Below are 13,656 nucleotides of genomic sequence, written 5' to 3'. Positions count from 1 at the left end.
GTCCTAGATGTGCTTACGATAACACCTGTATCTGTTGACATAGCATGTACTGAAATACCCATTACACAATCCTGTAAGTTGTAGAGAAAGTTAGTAAACAAAATACATCCGGAAATCAAAATTAACTCGCGTTTTTAACTCTCTCTCCATACTGGTGATTCTTAGGTTCTTTTCTGTATCGATTGGTTTCATGATGTTGTCACTTGAGGTTGCGTGAAGTTCAATTTTACAAGCTACTGAGGGGTGACGAGGAGGACAGTCGTAAAATATTCGTCAAGTTCGGGAGGGTATAGGTTCAAATCTTCAACCATCCATCGCGCGGTAGACTTTCCATGGTTTGTCTTAATGTAGTATAGTTACGTAATCATTGTCTATAAATCTTTCACACTCTAACTTTATAGTAAGTTCGATGATAGTTATTCTAACGATACTTTAGAAGTAAGGCTCAAAAAAAAAAAAAAAAAAAAAAAAAAAAAATAAACGTGAAAGTGTGATGGTCAACGTAACTCAAATTGAAAGCAGATACAACAAGATAGCTAATATCTCTTCTAATACTGATTGTTCAGATATAGCGCGTTGAAGGTTGTGTATAAAGTTCCGTACCTGAAGAGCAAATGAAAAGATTTATTCGACATCTTCTAACTTACCATATAGATTTTCAGTAATTTATCTGCCTACATTTCATAGCTGAGAGCCTAGCGCCGCTCAAAAGTAAAGAAAGGGAAGGGTAATCACACTTCTGTATTCTGTTGTGTTGGCGCAAATACGCTGCATAATTTTCCTCTCCGCGATTACGCGGCCGCCGTTGCGCGGGCATAACAGCTGCTACCGCCATTATTCTACACGGCCACTTGGTGCAGCGCAGATCGGCGGCAAACAGAACAGCGCCGCAAGAGAAGCTTACCGAGTGAGCCAGGGCTAAATTAGCGATTCCTATCTGACAAATTCCGCGAAACGGAACGGCTGCTTTAGGTCTAATGAAATTTGACCGGTGTTTAAATATCGGCTTTACGTGCCAATAGCTACGCCGCGGGAGCCATATTAGCGCTATCTGAGTAATCCTTATTGAGTCCTCGCCGGCGGAGAGAGCGGGAGGACGAACGGGGCGGCGCTCGGCGAGACTCAATCTGCAGCGAGAGGCCGCGCCTAATATTTCGCCTTTCCTCTCGTTAATCCAATTTATTTTCATAGACGCGCATATCCTAATGGAATCGCCTCGCAGTGCCGCGCCGCCAGCGGCCGACTGCCCCTGCAAGCCGTGCAACCGCAACACGCTGCCTTGCGTGAGTGGCCGTCCTGGCAAGTGGATCTGGAAGCGGCCAGCTAGCAGACCAGCTAAAGTTGCGCTCTACTAAAACTGCGGTTCGGTGGGAGTAGTAATTGGTAGAATTACCGTTAGTACTTCGTAGCATTGGTAGGAAAAGAAACGTAAACGAAAGTCTAAGAGAGAAACTTTGAACCAACGAGTTCTCTTTGTTTTATCTTTGTCTGTTTCTTTGCACATAATCAGAACCGCACATCATGTATTATTAGTCCAAGCTGTATTCTACATCCTTATATTATATAAATTGCATTTTATAAGTAATTAAAATTATCTGATCGCGAACTTCTGCGCTTTTATGTAACCAACGAATTTACTTTTGATGCAAGTACAGTTCACATACGCAAACGTAATATATATATATATATATATATATATATATATATATATATATATATATATACAGGGTGAGTCGCGTAAGACGTAACACCTCCTTTATTCCGGGGGGTATTGCACGTATCGGCATGCGGTTTTCGGCGAATCATAGCGCACTATGGGGCACATACGTTGGTACATGCACAATAATCACAACGTTTATATTGACCGAGATAATGAGGCAAGTACATGTTTTTTAAATGGGACGCTATACTTTTTTTTACCATCATTCGAACGCTCTGGAAAAGACGCGTATAGTGATGTAACGCATGATGCTATTGTGATTCAAACTTTGCTTAAAAGAGGGCGGATGAGGATTTACCTTCGTAGCGTAGGCCGTGCATGCTGCATAGAGCACGGCAACTCGCCCTGCGGGTCACGTGACGCGTGTTTACGGTCTGCAGCCGCTTCCGACCGCCTCGACCTTCAATCGTACAATATCTCCCAGCGTCTTTTAAGCGAAGTTTGAATCACAACAGCAACATGCGTTACATCACTATACGCGTCTTTTCCAGAGCGTTCAAATGATGGTAAAAAAAGTATAGCGTCCCATTTAAAAATCATGTACTTGCCTCATTATCTCGGTCAATATAAACGTTGTGATTATTGTGCATGTACCAAAGTATGTGCCCTATAGTCGGCTACGATTCGCCGAACGCGGCTTGTCGATACGTGCAATCGCCTCCGGAATAATGGAGGTGTTACGTCTTACGCGACTCACCCATATATATATATATATATATATATATATATATATATATATATATATATATTGTTGTCATTATTTACTCAATATAACGTTCTTCACCATCATTAAAGGCAAGAGTTTTCTGGTTTTCTGTAATTATTGACAAATGCAGTAGTTGTTTATGAAAACCAGAAATATCTTTTATATAAATTCGATGAAATATTGAAGTGATATTTGATACAGTGTTATTTTGCGTGTTGTTATTCTACCGTTTCGTTGAGGAAATTGCGTTCTGTGGCGCTATATGATAAATGTGTACAGTTCGCTTTGTTTTTACTGCATCATCCCCCTGTTTCACGATACAAATCAACAATTTTCGAATAAAATCTGAATTAAACATAGAAAATTTTAATTTTACTATAAATGCTATTCGCTTTTAAGTGACAGGCAGGAGGAGAACTATATGGAACAAAAATTTTCCGTAGGCTGCCCATCTCTTTATATATCCTCACTCAGTTTCTAGATGGTGCACTGCTTATGGTTTTTAGTGGAATCTAGTAAGACACTGATCGTATACATAAAGGAAGCGACCGTTTTGAGGTAACGCCCGTCAAGTATGCAGCACCCCAAACGTACAGGTAATGCAAGTACAACTTTAACCATATGGTGCATGAATTTCACTGCAGTGGACAACTTTTAATGGTCAATTCTCTGGCGGTTTCAATGAGTCATGAGGCTGCAAATGCATGCAGGACACAACACCAGTAGGGATTGCCTACTGCAATGAACTGTGTTCATTTTCAGCCTCAAGACTGATTGAAAATGCCAAAGAAGCGACCATTAACAGCTGTCCACTGTAGTGGACACTATGCACCACAGGGTTCACTGCCGTAACTACTGAGAATACAACGATAGTCTACGCTTACCTAGGAGGGTCTACGGAGCCTACAGTAGTTTTACAACTCTTGGACTAACTCATAGGCACGCTGGACAAAACATATGCCACACCCACGAGATTTGTAACGCCGCCAATTTGGAGAGGAAGAGACTCCACAGTTTCTTCAGGAAAGACGTATCGAACTCAGCGAAGATCAAAACCGTAGAGCTTCCAAACTGTGACAATTTTCATTGGTATGCTTCGCCTGCTGTTGTAAATAATCCCAGACATTTTCTATTTGATTAAGATATGGTGTTCTAGCAGGACAGTCGACGGTTGATAGAACGCTTTTTCGTCAAAGCAGGAAAGTATGCGTAGAGCCCTGTAAATACTGCAGTTGCTATCTTGGAGGCTGGGAATATGCACAATATATTCATCATGAACATAATCATATGTGGCCCGAACTATACTCTCCACACGTTGTGGGTTAAACGCCTCATTGGGACGTCGTTGCACTCAACGCATTGTATAATTAATTGAAAACAGCCAAAACAGAGATTCATTGCATCACACCATATGCCCCTAGTTATCTGCTGTCGAGTTTATGTGTCGTTCAGACTACTAAAGACGTCTACATCTTCATCAGCAGTCTGCAAGCTACCATATGATAAGGTAGTTTGTGTACTAGTGTCATTTCCTCCTTTTCCCGTTCCAATCGCGAATGAATTTGGGAAGAACGGTTGCTCGTAAACATCTAAGTGGGCTCGAATCTCTCTGATTTTGTCTTGATGGCCTTTTCGCGAGATATGTATAGGAGGAAGTAATATATTGGCTGACGCTTCTAGGAGCAAGCGCTCTCGGAGCATCAACAATAGACTACACTGTGATGCAGAACGCATCTCTTGCTGCAGCTGCCAGAGGAGCTGGCTGAGCACCTCCGTGGCGTTTTCACGCTCTTACTAAATGAATCTGTGACGAAAAGCGCAGCTCTTCTTTGAATTTCCTCTGTTTCCTACATCAGTCCTGTGTCGTACGGATACCAGATTGACGAATAAGATTCAACTGTTCGTCGACCCAGTGCTCTGTAAACTACTTCCTTTGTTGTTGGATTACATTCGTTCATGATTCTTGGAATAAATCTCTGCCTATCATCTTTACTCGCGATTAATTTTATGCGGTCGTTTCGCTGTAAATCGGTCTGTATGCATACTCTGAGATATACCACGGAAGCAAATGTTCTCAGTGACTTGTGTAAACCAGTAATCTTTATACAGGGTGTTACAAAAAGGTACGGCCAAACTTTCAGGAAACATTCCTCACACACAACGAAAGAAAATATGTTATGTGGACATGTGTCCGGAAACGCTTACTTTCAATGTTAGAGCTCATTTTATTACTTCTCTTCAAATCACATTAATCATGGAATGGAAACACACAGCAACAGAACGTACCAGCGTGACTTCAAACACTTTGTTACAGGAAATGTTCAAAATGTCCTCCATTAGCGAGGATACACACATCCACACTCTGTCGCATAGAATCCCTGATGCGCTGATGCAGCCCTGGAGAATGGTGTATTGTATCACAGCCGTCCACAATACGAGCACGAAGAGTCTCTACATTTGGTACCGGGGTTGCGTGGACAAGAGCTTTCAAATGCCCCCATAAATGAAAGTCAAGAGGGTTGAGGTCAGGAGAGCGTGGAGGCCATGGAATTGGTCCGCCTCTACCAATCCATCGGTCACCGAATCTGTTGTTGAGAAGCGTACGAACACTTCGACTGAAATGTGCAGGAGCTTCATCATGCATGAACCACATGTTGTGTCGTACTTGTAAAGGCACATGTTCTAGCAGCACAGGTAGAGTATCCCGTATGAAATCATGATAAGGTGCTCCATTGAGCGTAGGTGGAAGAACATGGGGCCCAATCAAGACATTACCAAAAATGCCTGCCCAAACGTTCACAGAAAATCTGTGTTGATGACATGATTGCACAATTGTGTGCAGATTCTCGTCAGCCCACACATGTTGATTGTGAAAATTTACAATTTGATCATGTTGGAATGAAGTCTCATCCGTAAAGAGAACATTTGCACTGAAATGAGGATTGACACATTGTTGGATGAACCATTCGCAGAAGTGTACCCGTCAACGACAATCAGCTGCTGATAGTGCCTGCACACGCTGTACATGGTATGGAAACAACTGGTTCTCCCGTAGCACTCTCCATACAGTGACGTGGTCAACGTTACCTTGTACAGCAGCAACTACTCTGATGCTGACATTAGGGTTATCGTCAACTGTACGAAGAATTGCCTCGTCCATTGCAGGTGTCCTCATCATTCTAGGTCTTCCCCAGTCGCGAGTGATAGGCTGGAATGTTCCGTGCTCCCTAAGACGCCGATCAATTGCTTCGAACGTCTTCCTATCGGGACACCTTCGTTCTGGAAATCTGTCTCGGTACAAACGTACCGCGCCACGGCTATTGCCCCCGTGCTAATCCATACATCAAATGGGCATCTGCCAACTCCGCATTTGTAAACATTGCACTGACTGCAAAACCACGTTCGTGATGAACACTAACCTGTTGATGCCACGTACTGATGTGCTTGATGCTAGTACTGTAGAGTAGAGATGGGGGATCTGCTCCTGAACTGATTCATAGAGTTGAATCTTTCAAAGGAGTGAACAATCAGTGATTCAGAAAAAAAGAACGGCATCTCCAAATGTTTCCCACAGCAGAGAGAGAGAGAGAGAGAGAGAGAGAGAGAGAGAGAGAGAGAGAGAGAGTCGGAGCAGATCAGTGGGGCCTCTGCTGGTGAGAGCACACTGCATGCCACACAACACAGCCAGCGCGGGCCTTTGCCCTGCTTCTGCCTTGGCTGCCTGCATTGTGCAGTGCCCCATTGGATTTCGTGTTTCACATATGCCGTGCCGTCTCTGTGCATCCTCTGCCGCTTGCAGTGTCTGGCGCACCTTAATTAGAATCGCACTCCGTCGGCGGTCGTTTCAGTCGCACGTCCTGCCCTCTGGGCAGTTGATGCGAGCAACAGGACAGAGAGCCTCCTAGCGGAGAACATAAGAACTACTTGCAACAACCTGTTCGCAAGAGAACGGACGATTTGTCTCGGAGCGGGTGACTGGTGACCGTTCACCGCTCCCCTCACCCTCGGAACTCGCCCGCTGAACGCTCACCCCACCGTTCTCGACTCTAGCCAGAGCGTTGAGCAAAGCAACTCAGGTGTCACTCTGGTCTGTGCAGTCTTAGTTCACGCAGCAATACAGCTCGCGGCTCAACCTGCTTGACTTAGCGCCTCTGCATCGGAGTTCGTCTCTACTGGATATTGTTCCTCATAGTAATACCAGTATGTATATTACATTATTATGTTATGTATGCATCATTTGTTTTTATTTTATTTTTATTTGTGTAAACTGATAAGATTAGGTTCCTGCCGACTCATCTTACTATGGAATTTTATATTATGGACACTCGAATTTACGCTTTGATTACGAGCATACTGATAAACGCATCGCAAAATGTGATACACCAATATTTTCCTTGTTTTATTCTGCGTAAGGCTATATGTAGCACTTTAGTCTTACAGTCAAATTTATACATTTTTTTCTTATTGCAGTACGGATTTTGGAATTTTAGGTGTCTTCGGAAGGCTACAGTTCCCTGTGAGCGTATCTTCTCAAAAGCAGGACAAATATGCAACGACAGAAGGAACAGACTCACTTCGAGTAAAACTGAACAAATTTTATTTATAAACCAGAACATTGATTAGTTTTTCCTATAACATATACTCATTGTGTGTGTCGACGATACATACTAAAATATATTACAGTTTTTGTATGTTACTTTTTATGCAGTTAAAGTTTGTTTACATAATATGAATCAGTCTTATTTTCAAAATTTCCCTACCTGATAAAAATAGTTAGAATTTTATTGTAATATTTTTATTTTTTCCACCAGATGAAATGTATAGCTTTTCTATCTCAAAGTGACTCAGGATGTAATATAAACCTATCAGTGATTTTTTCCTTCATTGCGGACTGCAGTCATACTGTACTTTATGAATGAAAATGCAACAATTTGATTAAGTTTCATTATTACTTCATTTCCCACTATCACTATTTAGATGTACAGGTTTGTTTTGCGGGGCACTCAAAAGTGTCGTTATCAGCATGCTGTTTTAGCTTTGTAGCCAATATTTATTACATATCTGACATGTCTGAATGATTGTTGTCACAATATTACAATCACATTACATATCCACATAACATCTTTTCTTTATTTGTGTGTGAGGAATGTTTCCTGAAAGTTTGGCCGTACCTTTTTGTAACACCCTGTATATGGGTCGTTCATTTTAACTGAAAACACTGAAACATCTCGAAAACTACACATCGGATCCAAATTTTTTTTTACCTCAGATGGGGACATCCAATGGTACCACACTCAACCCACCATCCCACTCCGTCCGTGGGTGGCAGCGGCATCTTTGAAATCTTCAATTTCTATTCCAGGTTAAGATTTTACGCCAAAATGCACATACGTTTTGTCTGACGACTTTTCTTAGTTTCTCCACAGATGGCGCTGTAATCGGAGGAACAGAATCGTACACAATCGCAATTTACGACACGCTACTCAATGGCGATGACGCAATGAAGCGTTGAAACTGGTAGCGACAAAATAAATTAAAATCATAAGGACGGCTGTAGGTGTTTTTATTTTTTGTCACGATAGTAAACGGCCGTCGTCCGAGAGACCTCCTGCTAAAAGGATGGACATACAAAAGCAAAGCAGAATGGTGAATGGGGCCCCACCTCCATGCTGCGAAGATAGGACAGAGCAGTATTTCTTAATTTCTAATTGGAAACGCCATATTAACGTCGTATTTCTCTGACACATCGAAAAGGAGACTAGTCGACCCGCCGCCGTGTCCGTGTAGGAAAGTACGACGTATCATAACAGGCAGTGCACTTCGACCGGGGCTCACGTATCGTGCAGATGTAGAACAGATAGCAGCTCTAAACATTACAATACTTGCGCAGTGGTTATTGCCTGCACTTCACCTTGAGAACAGACGTGCATGGGCGTTAAATGTTGCAGCCAGAGAAGGAAAAATTGAAATGATTCTGATTTACAGAGGATGTTGGAGAAATGTTGAGGCTGCTTTTGCCTAGTACGCCGAGCGTTTTCCAGAGAAAATTCGCTCTCATTCGTACTTTTAAAAGGTTATGAACGCCTTATGTCTGATGGTAGCGTACAGACCGACAAAAGCAAACGAAGCAATCGTGTTACAGGAGAAGCTAATGAAATAGCTGTACTTGCGGCAGTGCACCTCAATCCACGAAAAAGCGTCGGTAATTACACCCCGATTCCGATGTCTCCGTAGGTTCTATTGTCACAGTACTATATATCACTGCATCAGGAACTTCATGGTATCGATTTCCATAACCGGATAGTGTTTTGTGAATGGGCAAGTCAACAAATGCAAACGATCCACACGTTCTTTTCCGAAATACTATTTTACGACGATTCTACATTCACAAACCATAGCTTTGTTAACCGGTGTAACATTCATTACTCCGAGTGTAGACAATCCCTACTGCTTACGTCAAGTTTACCATCGCCATCCTTGGTTGGTTAACGTATGGCGTGGCATCACGCGGAACAAGCTCATTGTTCCGTATTTTATCGATGGCATGTAGAATATCGAAAGTTTTCCGCACAGGAACTACGGGTACTACTGTAGGATGATGCCGGCAACGTAAGTGGTTTCAGCATGACGGGTATCCAGCGCATTAGTGAAGTGTAGCGCGGGAGGTATTAGACTGTGTTTACACTGGGCGGTGGATCGGCAGAGGTGGCCCTATTATTTGCCCCCGTAGGTCGCCGGATTTCTTTCTGTGGGTATATTAAAAGATAAGGTGTACCACCAAGTGTCAACAGGCCGTGAAGACACTGTCGTCCGCATCAGAAACGCCTGTACTGACAGTCTCGCAGATACGCTTCTGTCCCGTGTACGATCATTTGAGAAGCGGATCCCCTAAGTGCACTGAAGTTGGCGGTACTACGTTTTAACTCTTATTCTAATTGGAAAAGCTGAGTAGCGTTCGCCTCAAACCATGGTCACACTGGCATGTCGAGTAGTCCCCCTGTAGGCCTGACTGAACTTACGGCGTTATCTACTAGGTTAGTTATACATGTTGTGAAGCGTAAATTTGTTATAACATCCCCTTGGTGCAGCAGCTTTATGTGCCTTTCTGATCAGCGGCCTTTGCGAAGTACCCTTTCTGCGTAGAGCTCCCTTAGCAGTTTTTGTTTGGAAACTGCTTTAGAGGGAGAAGCATTCACACACTGTTGCAACTCCTGTCTGGTTTGAAATCAGCTGTCACTGTCAAGGTGTTCCATTCGCCTTCCGTCCCTGTCAGTTAGCATTCTTCTACGACTGCTGTTCGAATGCCGTGTTACTTTTCTTCGAGTGTTACGCCATACTTGGTTGTGGACATGTTGGACAGTCGATGTTGACACACCAGCAAATTAGACTACTACATTGTACCGAGTAGTGCTGGGTGGGTTGGTGTTGGACAGGTACTAGCATGCCCTCTCCTGTTTGCCATTCTGCAACGGTTCCACGTCGATCCGTCTTACTGCGTTGATGAAACACAATCTACTGGCACGTACACACCACTTCACTGCCACGACTCATGGTAGCTGTGGGGGTCGCATGATCGTATGGTACCTGATCTACACCCTCATCAATGCTCCAAAGGGGCCAGAAGATGATTAACTGTTTTGTCCGACGAGCTCAATAGTGAACAGGAAATGCGCGGAGCAGCAGAAAGACTCCTGAGTAGCTATTCCACAAAAACTGCTGAAGGATCCAAAGAGGATTACAGTGAAAATACCATCGACAAGGAAGTTATTAGAGACGGAGCGTAAACTCGAACTGTGGAAGAATGACGAAGGAAATCGGTAGCGCCCTTTTCAAAGGAACCACCCTGGCTTATGCCTTAAGCAGTGTAGGGAAAACACGGAAAACCTAGATCTAGACAGTTGAACAAGGATTACAACCCGCGTCCTGCCGAATGATAGTCCAGTGTGAAGCCTCTGCGCCACCTCGCTCGACGAAACGTGGCTATGTTTAACCGATCTATTTTTAATGACTTTTATGTTAACTAACATCTCGTGCAGGAATTGCTACGATGGCTAACTTGTAAACACGTTTTCGCGATCACTTACTACATGCTTCACAGGTGGTACTGTTACAGGTCTTTGTACTATACCGGCCTGAACTAAATACTTACTTGTACCAGTCTTAGCCTGCCTCACGTGGACAACTTAGATCGCTGGATTATACAGTGCTAATACAAATACACATATGCACTAACTCATCAAAAGTGTACGGAGGTCTCTATGTAATGCGGAACCAACCATTAGATGCTGTGGGATGCGGATCCGCCAATGTGAAAGGAGACGGGGAGTATTGTGTTGTCAGTAGAGAAGTAAAAACAGCGGAATAGCTCGATCAGGAAGCTCAGTGACTTCAGAAGCGGACTAATCATTGGATGTCACCTGGCTAACAAATACTTCAAGATTATTTCACTCACTCTAAAAATGTCCAACGGTGACTGGTGACTGTAAACTTGTTTCATTTAATGTCAATAACAGTCACGTTAAAGCCTAACCTAAAAATGTTCGCATTTAAAGTTAAAATGTCCAAGTCGACAGTCGGTGGCGTGACAGTGAAGCGGAAACGCGAAGTATTAACTACGGCTAAACTTAGACCAGGCGCACTCCATGTATTGATGGACAGAGTCCGTCGAGCGTTGCGGAGGGCGGGTACAAAAAATCACATGAAATCAGCGCAAGGAATCACGCTTCAGTTTCAAAATTCTACCAGCACTTCAGATAGTGCAGTGACTGAGCGTATTGAGTTAAAAATATTTTGTTACAGTGCTCCAGGAGATCCTAAGCCACAGTTTTCAGTAGTCAGGCGACGCCACTGGGCAGTGGGTTACTCAAAACGGGTGACTTGGAGTGATACACATCCACAGATACATGATTACTCTGCAGTTCACAATTAAGTACCTGGCAGAGGGTTCATCGATTCATTCTTCGAAAGCGCACCAGAAAAACGAACACATATATTTCCATGCGAGCTCCGATTTCCCTTCTTTTATCACGATGATCATTTCTCCGTAAGTAGGTAAGCGACAGAAACATATTTTTGAGGACAAAGTTGGTGATTGAAGTTTCATGAGGAGATCCTACTGAAATGAAAAGCTTCTTTCTTTTAACGACCGCGTAACATGTACGTTGTACTCTCTCCGCTATTTCGCTGTAATACAAAACGAGCTTCCTATCTTTGAACTTTTTCAGTGTCCTCTTTTATTCGTATCTGATGCGGATCTCACACCGCACAGCAATGATCCATAAGAGGGCGGACTAGCGTAATGTAAGCAGTCTCTTTAGTAGACCTGCTGTATTTTCCAAGTGTTCTGCCAGTAAATCGCAGTTTTGGTTTGCTTTCCCCACAACATTATCTACAAGAACGTTCCAGTTCAAGTTTTCGTAACTCTGATCCCGATCTATTTAATTGCTTTTACAGCCTTTAGATTTGTGTGTTTTATACCGTAACCGAAATTTAGCAGGTTCCACGTAGTACTCATGTGGATGACTTGGCATTTTATTATTTATTTTGAGCCTTATTATTGATTTAGAGTCAGTTGTCACTTTTCGCACCATACAGACATCTTGTCTAAATCAATTTGCAATTTGTTTTAATCATCTGGTGACGTTATAAAACGGTAAATAACAGAATCATCTGCAAACATTCTAAGTGGACTGCACAAATTATCTCCTATGCCGCATATGTAGATCAGGAACATAGGCCTATAATACCTCCTTGGGGAAAGACAGATATTACTTGCGATTTAGTCTATCATTTTCTGTCAGTTACTACAAACAGTGATCTTTCTGGCAGGAAATCACAGTTCCAGTTGCACAGCAGATACGATACTACATAAGCACGCAGTTTGATTAGAAGTCGGTTGTGAGGAACAGTGTCAAAAGCTTTCTTGAAATGTAAGAGTATGGAATCATTTTGGCATCCCCTATCAATATCACTCATCTCTTCGTGTGAATAAAGAGCTAGTTGTGTTTCACAAGAACAATATTTTCCGAATCCGTGTTGGCTATTTGTCAATAAATCGCTTCCTTCAAGATAATTCAAACTGTTCGAACACCGTTCATGCTCCAAAATTCTGCTGCAAATGGATGTTAGTGATATGGGACAGTAATTCGGTAGATTACACATATTTCCTTTCTGGGGTACTGGTGTAATTTCTGCAGCTTTCCAGTCCTTTGGTACAGATATTTCGACGAGCGAGCGGTTGTATGTGATTGCTAAGTATGCAGCTATTGTATCAGCATACTTTGAAAGGAACTTCACTGGTATACAAGCTGGACCGGAGGTCTTGCCTTTATTAAGTGGTTTTAGCTGCTCGCTTCGCTACACAGAAATGATTTATTTATGAGTTACTCATGTTGGCAATGTTTCTCAATTTTAATTCTGTTATATTTACTTCGTATTTCTTGGTGAAAGAATTTCGGAAAATAATAATTGTGTTGTAGTGGCACTGTCATCATAACATCACTATTGTTTAACGCGCAGTGAGGCTATTAACTGTGTCTTTCCCCTCGTGTACTTCACATACGACCAGATTCTCTTTGGATTTTCTGCCACTGATGTGTGGCAATCGGACGAAATGGTCTGTGTTTGACGAGTGCCTGAAGAACGTTACATTCCATCAAGTGTAACTCCAACAGCGAAGTACAGAGACGGTTGTGTTTACAGTTTGGATGTGTATTTCGTGGTTAGGATATGGTCCACTTATTATGCTTAGAAAACGCCAAATGCAGAAGGACGTGAACGCTCGTTACAACACAGTGTGCTGTTTTCAGAAGAGGAACAGCTCGAAAGCGATGACTGTGTTTGTATCAGCATGCAAGTGCACTAGAGGAACAACTCGGAAACGACGACTGTTGATCAATATGACATTGCGTTCTATCGTAAAGCAGCATCTGTGAGAACATTGTTTGTAGACAATCACTTTCTGAAGTGGAATGGTCGGTCTGGAGCACCGATATGATGTCAATGGAACACCATTAGGAGGAAGTAGAACGTCGACTTCGCTCCAAAACGTAGTCTCAGTTCTTCACAAAAAAATTACGTTGCCTGTTGTTCGTCAACAAACCTTTTCGCCCTAGTGACAATGAAGAAGACATGCACCATACAATACTAGGATGTCCTAAAAAGACAAACGGGACAGATCGGACATTTCATCAACTGAGTGCTATAAGGTAAATAGGCAACAACTGCGTTG

This window comes from Schistocerca americana, chromosome 1, assembly GCF_021461395.2.
Source record: "Schistocerca americana isolate TAMUIC-IGC-003095 chromosome 1, iqSchAmer2.1, whole genome shotgun sequence".
Classification (NCBI taxonomy): domain Eukaryota; kingdom Metazoa; phylum Arthropoda; class Insecta; order Orthoptera; family Acrididae; genus Schistocerca; species Schistocerca americana.
Note: the sequence above shows the minus strand (reverse complement) of the source record.